This window comes from Callorhinchus milii, unplaced genomic scaffold, assembly GCF_018977255.1.
Source record: "Callorhinchus milii isolate IMCB2004 unplaced genomic scaffold, IMCB_Cmil_1.0 Scaffold1, whole genome shotgun sequence".
Taxonomy (NCBI): Eukaryota; Metazoa; Chordata; class Chondrichthyes; order Chimaeriformes; family Callorhinchidae; genus Callorhinchus; species Callorhinchus milii.
Window position 1 is genome coordinate 48307578 of NW_024704742.1, and position 16939 is coordinate 48324516.

The window sequence follows — 16939 nt, forward strand, 5'->3', positions numbered from 1 at the left end:
ATATCTCAAATTTTCCAGGGCTATTGATCCTTCAAAAAAACATTAATAAATTGGTCACTCAATCCACGACTGTTTGTGGGACACTGCTGTGTGCAATTGGCTGCCGTGTTTCGCCCACAAATATACAGTCAATTCACTTACAGTATATTCTGTGAAGCGCTTTGAGACGTCTTGAAGACATGAATTATTATTATATTATATATAAATTGGATCATGGGAGTTAATCTGTGTTTATCACATCAAAGTTATTCAATGTGGCACATTTTCTGAGCACAAGCTCAGAAATCTCAGAAGAGATTTCAATGCTTTGTGAACTGTTAATTAAAAATACACAGACTGACCTTTAATATTAGATTAAAAGGCAAAGGACAGGTCCAATTAAATGAGCAAAACTGTCAAAAAAAAAGCAGTGTCTTTCTCTCCTTACACCAGCAGATGTCTCGTTAAAAGAACACCCTTGGAGGATATTGCAATATTTGGCTATCAGGAGGTAAAAGGTGAAGATCTGAATGAAAGGGCTGAGTCCCGATGACGTTTCTGCTGCTGACAAGACTGATACTGAGGCAGATATTTAAGAGGCCTCGTTCACCTTCTGTCAACACTCCAGCTTCTTTGATGCATCAACAAACAATAAAATCTCTGATGTAACACTGGTTGTGCATGTTAGATGACTGACAAACCTCTATAACTGTTCAACTGGACAGTCCAGTATTCAAGCCTCACCTTAACCCTCCCAGTATAGACCTGACCTTGTTAACTCTGTCCAGCAGAACAAACTGAGACCCCGAGGATGATTTTAAGTGATAGTTTCTTAAAGAAATTATCTAGTGTTTATTGGCATAATAATAACTGTTGCAAGAAAGAATCCCTTTTCAGCTGAGGTAGCAGCATATTTGCACTTCACGCATGTTTCTGTGAGCAATGTGTTGGGAAATAAAACAACAACTTGCATTGAGCACCCCTCAAGCAGGGTAACTTCCCAGAGCGTTTCACCAGAAAATAGGGAAGACATGAAATAACCTTAACTGAAACCCCCAAATCCCACTCATTTCAGTGCGTATTAACAACAATACAGCAACTTGCATTTATATAGCGCCCCTCAAGCAGGATAGTGTCCCAGAGCGCTTGATAGTGGTGGAGCACAATGCCGAGCTAGGGGGAGTGGGGAGGTGACCGTAGGCACGGTCGAAAAGGAAGGTCTTCTGGTGCGTTCTGAAGATGGGGAAGAAAGGGGCAAGATGGAGCGATAGAGGAAGAGTGTTTCAGAGTTTCGCGGTGTAGTGGCTGAAAGTGTGGCCACCGATAGTGGAACAACAACCCAACAAAATTACATTTGTACAGCGCCTTTCACATCGGAAGGACAATCCAAGGCGCTGGACAGTCAGTGTTTCAGATCTACGCTGGGGGTCGGGATCAGGGCGGGTGGAGGGCAGGGGGGGAAGGAGTGTGATTGAAGACACATTCAAAGAGGAGGGTCTTGAGCTGGGTCTTGAAGGAGGCAAAGGAGGGGGCGAGATGGAGGGACTGTGGAAATCAATTCCAGATGGTGGGGCAGAGTGACTGAAGGCTCGTCTGCCAATGATGGAGCAGGCAAGGCGGGGGACATGAAGCAGGCCGGACCTCACTGAGCGGAGAGCCTGGGCAGGTTGGTAGGGAGTTAGGAGGTCTTGGAGGTAGGGGGAGCAAAAACATGGAGGGCTTTGAAGATGAGGACCAGGATCTTGAACCAACCTCTGTCTGATGGGAAGCCAGTGGAGTCGGGCAAGGACGGGGGTGACAGGATCACGGAGCCTGGTGCTGGAGAGAACATGGGCTGCAGAGTTCTGGATGATCTGCAGCCTATGGAGGGAGGAGTTAGGGAAGCCGACAAGCAGGGAGTTTGCATAGTCAAGGTTAGATGTTATGAATGCGTGTATGAGGGTTTCGACAGTGGCTGAGCCAGGTGATGTTGTGGAGGAGGGGAAAGCAGAGCGAGTCATGGCACAGATGTGGGGTATAAAGGATAGTTGAGGGTTCAACAAGACCCCAAGGTTCCGGACTGGCTCAGTGAGGTGGAGTGTGCAACCAGGGATGGTGATGCTGTCAGCGCCTGAGGTGAGGAGGGCTGACGGGAGCCAATCAGGAGAGCCTCGGCCTTGTTGACGTTCAACTGAAGAAAGTTAGCTCTCATCCAGGACTTGATGTCTGACAGACATTCTGGAGGGCACGAGAGACATGAAGGAGGCCAGAGCCAGTTGCGTGCAGGCAGTGGATTGTGCTTTGGGGAGTATGCAGGTAGGGAGGTGCCAGGGCATGAAAGTATTTGAAAGCGTTTGGCAATAGGCAGTCAGTGGAGCCTGGATGCAACTGGTGTGATGGCGGTACAGAGTTTAGTACGGGTGAGTATGCGGGCAGCCGAGTTTTCGATCAGCTGGATTTTGTGGATGGTGGAGCTGGGGAGACCGGTGATCATTCATTTTTGATAAATTCAAGCTATTTAAGAGTTAATATCGCTTGGTGGATTCATAGGCACTTTCAATCACTTGCTGTTAGAATGTTAATCTGGCTAAAACCCATTCAACTCTCCTCATTATATAAATCAATCATCATGTGTTTGCATTTCAAAGAACGGCTTGCTAGCACAATCACTGCAAATGAGATATCCTTGGCTACCACCTACAGCCAAGGGTACACACAGCAACAAAGAGGAGCATATGGACATTGTTCCGTTAAACACTATATGCTAATTTGTTCAATTCAACAGAATCTGCAGTGTCCACATGCAGTGATATCAATTTACTTTACAATGGAACCACATATCCTGAATACATAGAGTGGACATGAAAGGTTCTCATTTCCAGCACGGGTGAATGCACATATCGGTAGGTAGAACTGTATTTCTGACATGCATGATGTCTGAAACATGGATCATCGAACGCTTTGAAGCATTTTGATACCAAAGCAGACTTCCTACATTTGTTCCTCACTATGTGATTCTAACTTGGAGTAAACATGATGGAAGTGAGAATGCACACACAGAGCAAAATTACCTTACTTATGAAGTGCTTCCTTCTCTTATGGTATTGCTTAACCACGGTTGCATGAGTGAAAACCACGACTCCCCTTTGTTTTGAGAACAAAGTCAGGCTGCAGATTACCAAACACTCACTGTATCTTTTAAAAAGTCGCTATTAGTACAATACAATTTCATTCATTTAGTACCTTTCATGTCGAAAGAACATCTCAAAGCTCATCCCTAGTACCAATTAATGGGGAAAAGCACTGGACCCAAATTAGCAAAAGTGATTTAAAATGCAGCCCTCCATTACCTCAGCAAATTTTGCCATCCATCATGTATGAGCCTGGAATGCTACTGTTGGCAAACTGGACAGCCAGCCATCATAACTTCCTGACTTTTGTATTCTATGCTCTTATTTATAAAGCTTAGTATCCCGTAAGCTTTTTTTTAACAGCTCTATCTACCTGTCCTGCCACCTTCAAAGATTTATTTATATGAACCCCCAGGTCTCTCTGTTCCTTCACCCCCTTTAAGATTCAGCTTATATTGTCTCTCCTCATTCTTCCTCTGAATATGCATCACTGTATTTCTCCACGTTAAACTTCATCTGCCACATGTCTGCCCATTTTACAACAACATGGATTTATATAGTGCCCTCCACGCCGGACGGCGTCTCAGAGCACTTTACAGTAACGGATCCCGGGGCCGAGTCAGGGGGAGGAGGAGGAAGGTGACCAAAGGCGCGGTCGAAGAGAACGGTCTTCAGCCGAGACCTGAAAATAGGAAGAGAGGAAGCGAGGCGAAGGGAGTGAGGAAGGGAATTCCAGAGCCTCGGGGCATAGTGGCTGAAGGCACGGCCGCCGAGGGTGGAGCGGAGGACTCGGGGGATGAGGAGGAGGCCAGATCCAGAGGAACGAAGGGAATGGGTACTATTTTGAGGAGAAAGGAGGTCAGAGAGGTAGGGGGAGTGCAGAGGAGTGGAGGTATTTGAATACAAGGGTGAGGATCTTGAAGTCGATCCTCTCTGGGATAGGCAGCCAGTGCAGTCTGGCAAGGACTGGGGTGATCGGGGAGCGGAGTTTGGTGCGGGTGAGAATGCGGGCGGCAGAGTTTTGAATGATTTGGATTTTATGAATGGTAGTGGAGGGGAGACCAGCGAGGAGGGCGTTAGAATAGTCCAGCCGAGAGGTGACAAAGGCATGGACCAGGGTTTCAGCGGCTTTTGGAGAGAGGTATTGGCGGAGACGGGTGATGCATCGGAGGTGGAAGAAGGCAGTGCTGGTGAGAGACCGGATGTAAGGGGGAAGAATAATTGGGGGTTGAACCTGACGCCTGGGTTACTAGTCTGTCTATATCCCACGGAGCAGAATTTTTATATTGAAATTCCTAGAAGATTTTCAAAATAGATTGTCTTGGAATAAATAACTACTCCTTACATTTCATATAGCTCTTTTCACATTGGAAGAACATCTCAAAGTACTTCACAAGTTGACCACCATGTGGCAGCCAATTTGTGCTCAGCAATGTCCAACAAATAGGCACAAAATGAATGACCATTTTTATCTGGGGGATTGTTGGCCATGACATTCTCTTGGGTAGTGTCATGGGATCTTTAACGTCCACCTGACCAGCTCATCGAAAGGACAGCATCTACGACAGTGCAGCACGCCCCCAGCACTGAATTGCAGCATCAGCCCAGAAATTATATAACTTTTATAAAGACAAACTTTCTGTTTATTTCTAAAGTTGCTGAAACTAAAATCAAAGGAACATGTGTCACCACCATGTAACAAATCAATTTATAAAGTATTAATAGAAAGTAAATAGGAAGATGGAAAAACAAAAAGTACTTACAGAATTTTAGTCAGACAGCTAACTTGGGTGTTTCAAAAAGGTTCAAAAACATACAGTGGTTCCACTGCTAGACCAGCTGAGATCAGAAGGGACACTTCCTTCTCTGTATAACTCAAGTCCTGTATCACGTGGGATTTGTAACCACTCTATGTTAACAGCTAACCCTAAAGATAGTTTTTCGCACACTACCGTGCTCGAAGCGAAAATCTTCAGTCAAGAATTGTGTGCGTTTCAGAATATCTCAGTGCAAAGCTTTTTTGAAACTACTGAGTAACTATATGTAGGTCAGGGACTGCTCCATCAAGAATGGCACAGTTCAACAGACCCTCATAGAGTATTCCTCTCACTCTGGCTAAGAAAAATAAAGTTCCTGAGATCTTAAGGCAAGCTGGCTCTACTAGGTAGAAGGTGAAACCACCACCCAAGCTGAAAAGTTTTGCTGATGGGTGCAAGATATCAAAGAGCCTTCGCAGAAAGTAGGAGACTTTGCTCAGGTCCAAGCCTGTTGTGAGGTTGTAGACACAGCAATCTACAACCTCACCACAGGCTTGGACCATGTCACCCTCAACCTTATCAGCTCATTGGAAAAAAGTACACAATAATTACTGCCAGGAGAGACCATGTGATGCTTATAAAATCTCCCACTTCAACGTTCTGTATGGGAAACACTGCTAACCTTCTCATAATCTCAAGGAAGATGAAGATATTTTCTTTGTCTTAGCTCAAGAACCATCAGGAGCTCCAGCTAACCATATAGTTACAGTCAAGAAAGCTTTGCACTCCCATGTTCTGAAACAGAACACACCTTTTTATAGTTTTAGAGCAAAATATTGTGCTACTAGGTGTGAAATTCCACCTGGATCTAGATTTACACTGATTTTATAGTATTTCAAAGCATCCAGAATTTGGTAAATTATTAAATACAGCTTTACTAATTACAGAAATGGAACTCAAAAGTTAAGCCGGAATTCAACAATTTGGCAAATCCTGGATGCTCTGAAAAGCTATAAAATTAGCACAAATCTAGACCCAAGTTGAATTTCTCCCAAACACATCTCCACAGTTCTTAACAAATTTGGGGGGAAAGTTGACTGGTGTTTTATGATGCTTAACTTTTATTAAAAAGACTTCAAGTTTAGGTTTCCCTGGTGGATTTCAACATAATTTGTGATGTATTTTAACAAGATTACTATAACAATAATCCTTGCATTTAATGAGGTCATTAAATGTGTCAAAGCACTTCACAGAATTTACTGTAAAATATAGTGACTGTGTATTTGTAGGCTTTAATAAGATATCCCATTGAATTCCTGTCAATCTGTGGGAGGTTAGCTCTGGAAGTAGACTTGGAAATGGACGTTGTGGTCATTATAGCGTATATATGGTTATTAGATGGAGTTCCCATTTGTGCAACTTGGATTCCATATTAAAGAATCCTTTTAAGAAATTCTGTAAATTAATTCTGGTTGTTGCATTAACAATGTGCAATGTTCTTCCTGCTCAATAGAGGGTGCAGATAGTAGTTGCAGGATAGTGACAAGAAGGGTTAATGAAATAGAATTTTGTGCGTCTATTAAAATGGAATATGCTATTTTCTTCCTAGTGGTGGATAGTAGTCACTGCGTGCACTGTTGAAAACTGCAATTAAATTCCCTACTTGCTGCTGGAAGCTAAATAAAATGGAATACAATATTCCTCTGTGCCTGAGGCTTTCTGAACAAATGTTTAGTCATGAGCGGTTACAAAGTAGTAAATCTGTGCAGGGTGCTACAGCTTTGGCAGAGTGTGCTGAGAATTCAGAGAGAGCACTGCTTGGAGTTAATCATTCATAACTGACTATAATATAATTTAAGACCTACTTGCCACTGATACAGGACATGGTTTTGAGTATACAATCTCTTAAGTCCACCAAAATAACATCGGCACTGAATTACTCTACTTGATTGTTTGAGATATGGCATGCACATAAGAACTATAAATATTACCACTAACGATCACATCTATAAACTAAAATCAACTTTCTAATATATTACCATTGGGTAATTAACAAATCATTTCACCCGCTCTTCTATTACTTATCTTGCACTGAATTCCCATCTGAAAATTAAAATGATTCAAATAATTTTAATTTGCACAATATTATAATGTCTTATGATATATTGCAACATATGATTGAAATGAATAGAACAATAGAACCATAGAAATTGATGACACAGAAAAACGTGATTCGGCCTATTGTGTGTGTGCTCCCTCAAGAGTAACCCTTTCAGTCACATTTACCAGCTCTTTCCCTATACCATGTACCTGTCTCTTTCTAAGGTATTTGTCTAGTTCTCTTCTGAAGGCCAATATGGATTCTGCTTCAACTACTGATCCCGGCAGGGCATTCTATATCTTATCTACTTAAATTGATGTTCTCTAGTTACTGACTCACCAAACAGTGGAAACCAATTCTCCCTTTTGACTCTATAAACACCCCCCTCAGAATTTTGAAGACCTCTATCAGGTCACCCTTCAACCTTCATGTTCTAGCGGAAGAAGTCCCAGTTCCTCCAGTCTCTGCTCATCTTTTTTTAATTCGATGTTAGAATAGGATGGTAAATAGATATACTGGATTATGGTTTAATATATGGTAATTCTTAATGGGATTCCTTAACTAGGAATCTAAACCCAGCCTCCTTCCTGGAAGTAGAAATGAGGCCTACTGACTCATGAGATGTAATGCTCCAACATGTTCTAGCTCCAAAAAGGGATTCTCGCAGGACAACAGGAATTGCAATCGGATTCCTTAATTAGGCATTGGGTTAAGGAATAGCATGAGATCCCATTCTGCTGTAGATGTGCAAAAACGGAAAGAAGGGCTGTAAATCAAGCCTATTCTCCATGTAACAGAAAAAGATGAATATTGAGATGTCCTGATCATAATATGTTTGACAGATTGCAACCATCTCCTGTGTGCTGGAAGATTGATTCCATTGACAAATAATAAAACAGTAAAACAGTGCTAGAGATAATGATGCTTGTTGGGTTTCATTTCACTTATGGATTAATAATAATAAGTACTCCTTCCATTTGATATAGCAACTATATAGTTGAAGCATCTCAAAGCGATCATTTATAATTTATAACAGATAATTATTTCCAGCTTTGATGACTATTTTTGTAGGCAAATATGGCAGTCAGTTTACACACAGCAAGTTCCAGCTGTGACATGAAGGATCAATTAATCTGGAAGATTGTTGGCAAGAAATTCCCTTAATTTTTTCAAACAGTGTTGTGTAAGCTTTTAGTGTCATAGACTGTTTAATGCCTACATGAAAAATTAGAGGTAAACTTGGTGTAACGTCTCATCAATAGGGCAGCACCTCTAACAATGCAGCACTCTTCCAGTACTGCACTGGAGCTTCTGCCCGGACTATGACCTCAAGTCCCAAAATAGACTTGAATCCAAAATCTCCTTATATGGAGGTGAGCAGTTACTGAGCCAAGCAGGTTAATTCACATATACTATATCCAGAGGATCAGCTCTGATTGTAAACATGTACGAGATTTGATGATTGGGGTGCACACAGCCACTGCAGCTTCTCAAACGATTAATAATAATAATCCTTGCATTCAACATAGCGCCTTATCACGTCGTTGAAATGTCTCAAAGCGCTTCACAGAATATACCGTAAAGTGGATTGACTATATATTTTGTGGACAAAATGTGGCAGCTAATTGCACAAGGCAGTGTCCCACAAACAATCGTGCATTGAGTAACTAAATTATTAATTATTCTTTTTTTTGAAGGGATTATTACCCCAGGAAAGTGATCTGCCAATTGGCTAACAACCGGTTTCCTACTTACACTAGGTGAACAGAGGCCTGTGGAGTCAGGAAACTTGCCCTTGCCCTAAGGTTTCACCCTGCCTGGGGTCCTCTCGCTTGCGAGGCGAGTGCTCTAACCAATACTCTACATGACTACAGCATTTAAATCAAATGTTTAGCTAAGTTTATGTACTGTACATTTTCACGTCACTAATATCTAGCCAGAGAATCAGAGACAGTGTGACAGACCTACTCCACTCCAATTATTTTCCACTGAGAACTGCATTTGCAGTCTGAGTTCAGAGAGTCAATCACCTCTATCACCAATGTGAACACTGCTGGAGATGTAAATTTACTGCAGAGCCAATCCATGGTCAAATGGACTGAATAGAGATGTTACACTTACAGCTCCCTGCTTCAGAATGTAGTCTCTCAATCTGACTGACACTCCTGGCCCACTCAGCTATGTGGGTGTCTTGGATGAAAAACCAGCTCAACAACATTTCAGTTAGAGTGAAATTAACCTGTCATCTGATTAACTGCACATTTAGTACAAAACAATGAAACATGCAGAAAACATGTTGAAATACGCTTGTTCACCATCATTGTACTGGATGTACCATGACTGCTCTGTAATGCTATCTTTGGGAGACAGTTAGAGGGGCAATAACAGGGAGGATAGATGAGGGAGATCCTCCAGAACTCCTCAGACCACCTCCTCTCCCGCACCAGGCTCCGTGACTCTATCAACCCCATCCTCACCTGACTCCACTGGCTTCCCATCACACAGAGGATACAGTTCAAGATCCTGGTCCTCAACTTCAAAGCCCTCCACAGTCTTGCTTCCCCCTACATCTGCGACCTCCTAACCCCCTACCATTCTGCTCGCTCCGCTTAGTGGGCTCCAGCCTGCTTCACGTTCCCCACCTCGCTCGCCCCACTATCGGCGGGTGGGCCTTCTGCTACTCTGCTCCCACCCTCTGGAACTCCATCCCGCAGTCCCTCCATCTCGCCCCCTCCCTTACCGCCTTCAAGACCCATCTCAAGACCCTCCTTTTTGACCGTGCTTTCGATCTCCCTGCTCCCCCCCCTGTCCTCCCCCCTCCCCGACCCCAAACCTCAGCTCGGGTGCGAAACGTTGTCTGTCCAGCGCCTTGGGTTCGGCATTATACAATGTAATTTTGTTGTTGTTGTTCTAAACAGTTTAATACATGTTAAGTGGATTAAAAATTTTACTGTGTGAGAGACATATATAACCACCAAATCATAAGGATATCACCCCAGCATCACATGCATAGTTGACAGACCCAGAAGTGAATTGTGCAAGGCCAGAGCACAAAACTGGTTGAATATTATAGAGTTTTTTCACAATATCTTTCATGAAATGGGAAGTATTATCAATGTGGAATTTCCCCTCAAGCGTTGAAGTTATGGATAGGAGAGGTTTTACATGACTTGTGGGTTTGATGGTCTGAATGGCGTTTCGTTATTTCATTCTTTTTCTTGACATTATCTGACTAGCAGGACTGCCGAAGCAAGCTGGGCCAATTTTAAGAGCCTTCAAAGTAGTTTTTTATTATTCACAAAATATTTTTTCTGTTAAAAGAAAACCACAAGAAATGTTTTTTGGTGGTGGTGGTGGGTCTGGCGGGCGGGCAGGAGTGGAATTTAACACAAAACGAAACCCTGGGAAAAATTCAAACTCCTCTCACTTCATAGTCAGACAAGGCTTTGGTGAGGGTTAACGGACACAGCTCTTGGGAAGAATTGTAAGGCAGATTTTGCTGAGGATTACTGGAAATGGCTAATGGAGAGACAAGTTTTCCATGCACAAATTCACGGACGCCAAATATACACCGAATTTTGAACTTAAATATTAAATTCAAATGAATTTTTTTTTGCCATTTGAGTTTCACTAAAAAAGGGTATTTATTGGTGAAAATTGTTAAGTAAAATATTTTAGCCAGTGTTCGCACTTGAACTTGCCATCCAACAATTTATGCTGGAAAATGTAAGTGTGTGGATGTTGGGCTCTGACAGAATTGAGTTGTTGTGTTGCCCCCTGTGGGTGATTGACAAAAATGCTGACAACAATAACAACAGCAACAACAACAAAATGACATTTGTATAGAGCCTTTCACGTCAGGAGGATGTGCTAAGGCGCTGGACAGTCAGAGTTTCAGACCCGAGTTGGGGGTCGGGATCGGGGAGGGTGGAGGGCAGAGGGTTAAGCAGAGTGATCAAAGGCGCGGTCGAAGAAGAGGGTCTTGAGATGGGTCTTGAAGGAGGCAAGGGAGGGGGTGCGGCGGAGGGACTGCGGCATGCAGTTCCAGAGGGTGGGGGCAGAGTGACAGAAGGCCTACCTGCCAATGATGGGGTGGGTAAGGTGGGCGACATGAAGCAGGCAGGAGCCCGCTGAGCTGAGGGAGCGGGCTGAATGGTAGGGGTTTAGGAGGTCGAAGAGGTAGGTGGGAGCAAGACCATGGAGGGCTTTGAAGGTGAGGACCAGGATCTTGAACTGTATCCTCTGTGTGATGGGAAGCCAGTGGAGTCAGGCAAGGATGGAGATGATAGGGTCAAGGAGCCTGGTGCGGGAATGGACACGGGCTGCAGAGTTCTGGATGATCTGCAGCCTATGGAGGGAGGAGTTGGGGAGGCCGACACCAAGTAGTATGCAGTCAAGCTGCGCTGTAATGAATGCGTATATGAGGGTTTCGGCAGCCTGTGGTGTGAGACAGTGGCCGAGCTGGGTGATGGTGCAGAGGTGGGGGAAGGCAGAGTGTGTCATGGCACAGATGTGGGGTAGAAAGGATAGTTGATGGTCAAACAAGACCCCAAGTTTCCAGACTGGCTTAGCAAGGTGGCGTGTGCAACCATGGATGCTGATGCTGTCAGTGCCTGAAGTGAGGAGGCGCTGAAAGGAGCCAATCAGGAGAGCCTCGGTCTTGTTGACATTAAACTAAAGAAGGTTAACTCTAATCCAGGACTTGACATTCTCTCAGGGCAGCAGTGTCCTGGAGTCAAGGGTGGAGGCAGAGAGCTAGAGTTGGGTGTCATCCGCATACATGTGGAAGTTGATCCCATTCTGCGTAATGATGTCACCAAGAAGGAGCATATAGATGTTGAAAAGGAGGGGACCAAAGACAGAGCCCTAAGGAACATCGTAAGTGATGGTTCGGGAGCTAGAGGAGAAGCCATTTGTGGAGATTAAGTGGAGGTGGTGTGAGAGGTATGATCTGAACCAGTCAAGAACAGAGCCATGAAGGTTGAGATGAGAGGAGAAGCGGTGGATGAGGATAGAGTGGTCAACCGATTATCCTCCAAGATTACCAGTGGCTGTTTGACACTTGAGGTTAATTTCAATGGAATTGGGTACATTTTCCTACCAACCAAATGGCTAATCTTTCCCTCTGTGTAACAGAGTTATTAACTTTGGATATGCTTGCATTGCGTTGGTAGTTACACATTTTGTATTGAGTGCAACCTTCTATGAAAGCAACCAGTAGTAGTGTCTTTATAAGACGCCGATGAGATTTTATGATGGAACTCAACCAAAACAAATTCCCTGAAAAAAATGTTTGTTATTGCAGGAACAAAGTCCACTGAGCAGATATTTACATCCTGTATTTGTTTTAATTTTTCAGCTCCAAGGGCCTAGTGTGCCTGCAGCGTGATAGAGGATTTTTCATCAACATCACCACCACTGAACCCGCCAGGAGGAGTGAGAGGAATAAAACTAGGAAGTGGCAGGATCAATTTTGCGATCCTTCTTAACGGAATTTCTTATTCAAGAAATCCGAGTGTTGACTCTGCACTGAAAACAGATTGAATTGAAGCACCGCAAGTCCTGATTCAGTTGGGCCAGTTGTTCAGGTCATAGCATCGGTTTACACAACGGCTATACGTTATGGAAACAGACCGTTCAGCCCAACTAGTCTGTGCCAGTGTTTATACTGCATGTGAGCCTCTAGCCCTCCTACTCCTCTCAACTATAGCCCTCTATTCCCTTCTCCCTCATGAGTGTGTATGAGAAGCTGTATGAGTCCCTTAGCTTAGTGGTTAGAGCGCTCGCCTCACAAGTGAGAAGACCTGGGTTTGATTCCCAAGTAGGGCGAAAGGTTGCGCAAATTGCCTTACTCCACACATCTATGTTTACCTACCATATTGCTCTTTAATAAGTGTTATGGTTGGTAATCATTCTCTGTGGAAATCTTTGTGTATAAACTGATTCAGGGCCCAGGCTTCCTGTGGTACTGTATGAACAGGTAAAATAATGTAGTGAGAGTAAGTGCGCTCAAGTTAAAGGACAACATCCTCTTCAAGCAAACACAAATTTTATTCCTCCAAATTGAAGAGACCGCATGCTCAGGGCACTTCTCCCCTAGGACTTTCTCTCACTTCCTTAAGTGACAAACAGGCCTTTAGCCTTAAGGGAACCATTGGTACCCCCTTAACTCAGCCATTCACCCGCTTCACACATGGGGCACCTGGTGCTCACCTCTAAGGGAGGAGTACTACTATAATAATAATTACTAGCCGGTGCTCTTAGCGAGGTCAGGTCAGCGACATTCCTCTGCTAATACGAGGACCCATAGGCTTCAAGCTTTCTCTCAAGCCCTCAGAGGTGGGTGCTGAGATGGCTCTACTGTGCTGGTTGGTCAGAGTCTAATGTCAGTCCATGGCTCCTAAAACACTCATTGCACCAGAACTCAGCACACTATTGTATTCTTCCTATCATATGACTGTAATATATTCCTATAATTGTACTGCTGCGTTTGCCTACAAATACATAGTCACTGCATCCTACATTTCACAGTAAATCCTATGAAACGCTTTGAGACGTCCTTCTGATAATAAAAGCGCTATACCAAATGAAAGGCTTATGATTATTATTATTATCAATGGGAACATTGAGGGAAGAAACAGGAATGAATCCAACCAGCATGTTTGCTTTTGGAACAAACATATTCATGTAGTATCTCTGGAGCTACTTCATAGGGGTGGAGGAGGGGAATAAACAGGTAGCACAGAGTCCAGGCTGATGATACAATTCACACAGCCTGAGCCTGGAGGGGGAGCTGAGGGGGGGAAGAGAGAAAGTTGACCAAAGGCATGGTCAGAAAGATAAGTCTTAGGGACGATTTTGAAGGCAAAGAGTGGGGGTGAGCAAGACAGAGGGAGTCCGAAATTAAGTTTCAGAGTGAAAGCTAAGCGCAGTATCAAAAAGCTCGCCCACTAATGGTGGAGAGGACTGGGTGGGGGACATGAAGCAGGCCTGTTTTATTATTTTATTGTATTTTATTGTATTTTTATAACAGCCTGTTCTCATAAAAGGAAACTATTCACCCTTTAACACTGACATTGGACCTGTCAGAGCAAGAACAGTGAGATCAGACCATACCACAGAAATAACCAATGCTTTCCCAGCCCCCTCAGCTCCCACTCCCAGCTTGGGTGTGAACCCAGTATTGTTAAGTGCCTTGGGACATCTTTACAGTATATCCTGTGAAGTGCTTTGAGACGGATCAACGATGTAATAAAGTGCTATATCAAATGCAAGGATTATTATTTTTATTTTATTCAGACTCAGATTTCTACTATCGTCCATTTTACACTGGTGAAGCTGCTGCCTCAACTGCACAGCAGGCAGTCCTTTTTGTTGTTCAGGTCAGAATTTCCTGACAACCACATGCCTCTCTAAATCAACCACACCTTACCATACTTAGCAACCACTTGCTGTAACAGATATATCAGAAATAACTGCTTGCTGTGCCTCCATCTCAGCTTCTCAGGTTATACATTATTCATAGAATTATATAGCACAGAAGGAGGCCATTCGACCCATCGTGTCTGTGCCGGCTCTTTGAAAAGAGCTATCCAAATCAATCCCACTCCCCCGCTCTCTTCCCATAGCCCTGCAAACTTGTCCTCCCCATTATTGCGTCCAAAGCAATGTATTGTATAAAGCTGCCAAATTAAAAGTAACAGAATAATATGGAGGTTCGGGGAGTCACAGAAACACAAACTTGGTTTGGTTGCTCCAATTCTAGTCTGGTAATAAAATCCTCCCTATGTTACCTCTTAAACCAGTGAACTGGTTTTCTCAAGATGGGGGCATTGAGGGAAGGAAACTGATTGCTGTGAATGGATGGAACGTGATTGCTTTGGGAATAATAATAATAATAATCCTTACATTTGATATAGCGCTTTTCACGTCGGGAGGACGTCCCAAAGCGCTTCACAGAACACACTGTAAAGTGAATTGACTGTATATTTGTGGGTGAACGCGGTAGCCAATTGCGCACAGCAATGTCCCACAAACAGTCGTAGATTGAAATTGACCAAGTTAATTATTAGGCGTGTGGAGTAAGGAAACTTGCCCAAGGTTTTGCCCTGCCTGGAATCGAACTCAGGTCTCTCACTTGCAAAGCGAGTGCTCTAATCACTGAGCTACAGGACTCCACAAATGGAATACCACTCCTATGTTATCCTCCGTTCCTCTGGCTCCGGTCTGCTCCACATCCCCCGCCCCAACCGCCCTACCATCGGTGGCCGGGCCTTCAGCCTCTCAGCCCCGAGGCTCTGGAACTCCATCCCCCAGTGCCTTCGCCGCCTCCTCCCTTTCCTCCTTCAAGGCCGGTCTCAAGACCTTTCTCTTTGATGGTGCCTTCAGCTCCCCTCTCGACTCTCTACCCCCTCCTCGCTCCCTCCCTTCCCTCTCCTCACCCTGACCATTTCCCCCCTGCTCGGGGGGAAAACTGTCCAGCGCCTTGGGACTTCCTCCCGACGTGAAAGGCGCTCTATAAATGAAACCTTGTTGTTGTTGTTGTTCTGTAGCTGACGGATTTTATCGTGTGGGTGAGTGTGCAGCAATAACCACATGGGAAGAAAATCTTTACAATCAGGTATCTGTGCCAATGGTGATCCCAGCATATCAGCACCCCCCCCACCCCCACCATGGTGTGCAAGCTTTCACGTCTCATTAATTTGAATGGCAGAAGCCAGTGCAGCATTACACTTCAACATGATTTTGTTTACACACAGGCTTGGTGGTTGACCTGCATAAGCGAGAAGCCATATAGTCAATGCAACCCTGAATTCTTTAGACAGTTACACCCCTCCCTCCATGTTGTTACACATTCTGCCTCTTAACACAGCGGAACACACAAAGATCGACTCTTTTAAGACTGACTGCTTTACACTTGCAAGCCTAATGCCATCTATCAAACAGATCAAGATCATTTTTATATATTTTTAAAAAAATACACTCAAGGTTAATCCTGGCTCACAACTGCGTTCCCAGTAACACTGTCGGTGAATGTAATGAACAACTGGGATGTGTTTGCAAACAGGAGCTGTTTAAGAATAAAAGTTTGTGAAATGTACCTGCACTGTGAGCCACTACAGCCAGCCAGGCAGCTGCTCTCTGCTCACTCCCCACCTCAGTATCGCTGGCAGCATTGAAATCACTCGTTTTACTTTGAAATACTTTTAAACGTCGACTCAGTGTCTGTCTAGAATCAAAGCAGCTTTGCAAAGGAGGAAGTAAATTGAAATCTCAGGAATCAGGAAGCGTTAGAGAAAGTGCTAACTCTGGTGTAAGACCATCACTTGCTATCTGCTTTGCTATTTACTTGGCTTGCTCAGACCTTTAGCCTGTTTGGGTTGATCTGCACTGTAGACACCACAGCCAGTGCAGTGAGTGTGAGCATGAGAGCAATATGGGGGTTTGCAGAGTGTTGTCATTGTGAGCTGAGCTGGGGAAAGATCCGGGATTAAGAAATTTTCACTTCCTCAAAAGTCCAGCTCCACTGCATGAACTTTATTGACATTTTAGAGACTGATCCGCCTTCAGACAGTCAGCAACCCCAAAACAAAGTCAGATCAGATCTGAATTGCGCCAGCTCCAACAGGATCCATTAGTCCCACCTGCAACATGTCCACCAACTGGTTAAAACGAGTCCCCACCAGCAGCCCAGCCTTGCCCAGCACAGTGGTGCAGGTATGAACACCACATAACTCGCACACGAATATGTTCCAATGCTTGATTCAAGTGCTCATATCTCCAACCTAACTGAGTCCTGTACAGGGCGTGCAGCACACACACACACACACAAATCTTTTCCCCCACATCAGTTCCTACCTGTGCTTATTATTGGCTGGAGAGTAAAGCTTTTGGGTTAAAATAAGTTCTTTATTTTCACCTTGACTCAGTTGGTAGCAGTCTCGCCGCTGGGTTAGATGTTAAGGTGTTATTGGTGGTTGACACACCAGCTC

General features: G+C 44.1%; 1 protein-coding gene across 1 annotated transcript in view; it reads right to left on the reverse strand.

The window, feature by feature from the left end:
- The window catches only part of rbm47 (RNA binding motif protein 47), a 110845-nt gene extending 94664 nt beyond the window's left edge, over positions 1–16181 (reverse strand). The window contains exon 1 of the mRNA XM_007889145.2: positions 16049–16181. The gene's annotated coding sequence lies outside the window, so the exon portion shown is untranslated. The remainder of the gene's footprint in view (positions 1–16048) is intronic.
- Between the last annotated feature and the right edge of the window lie 758 nt (positions 16182–16939).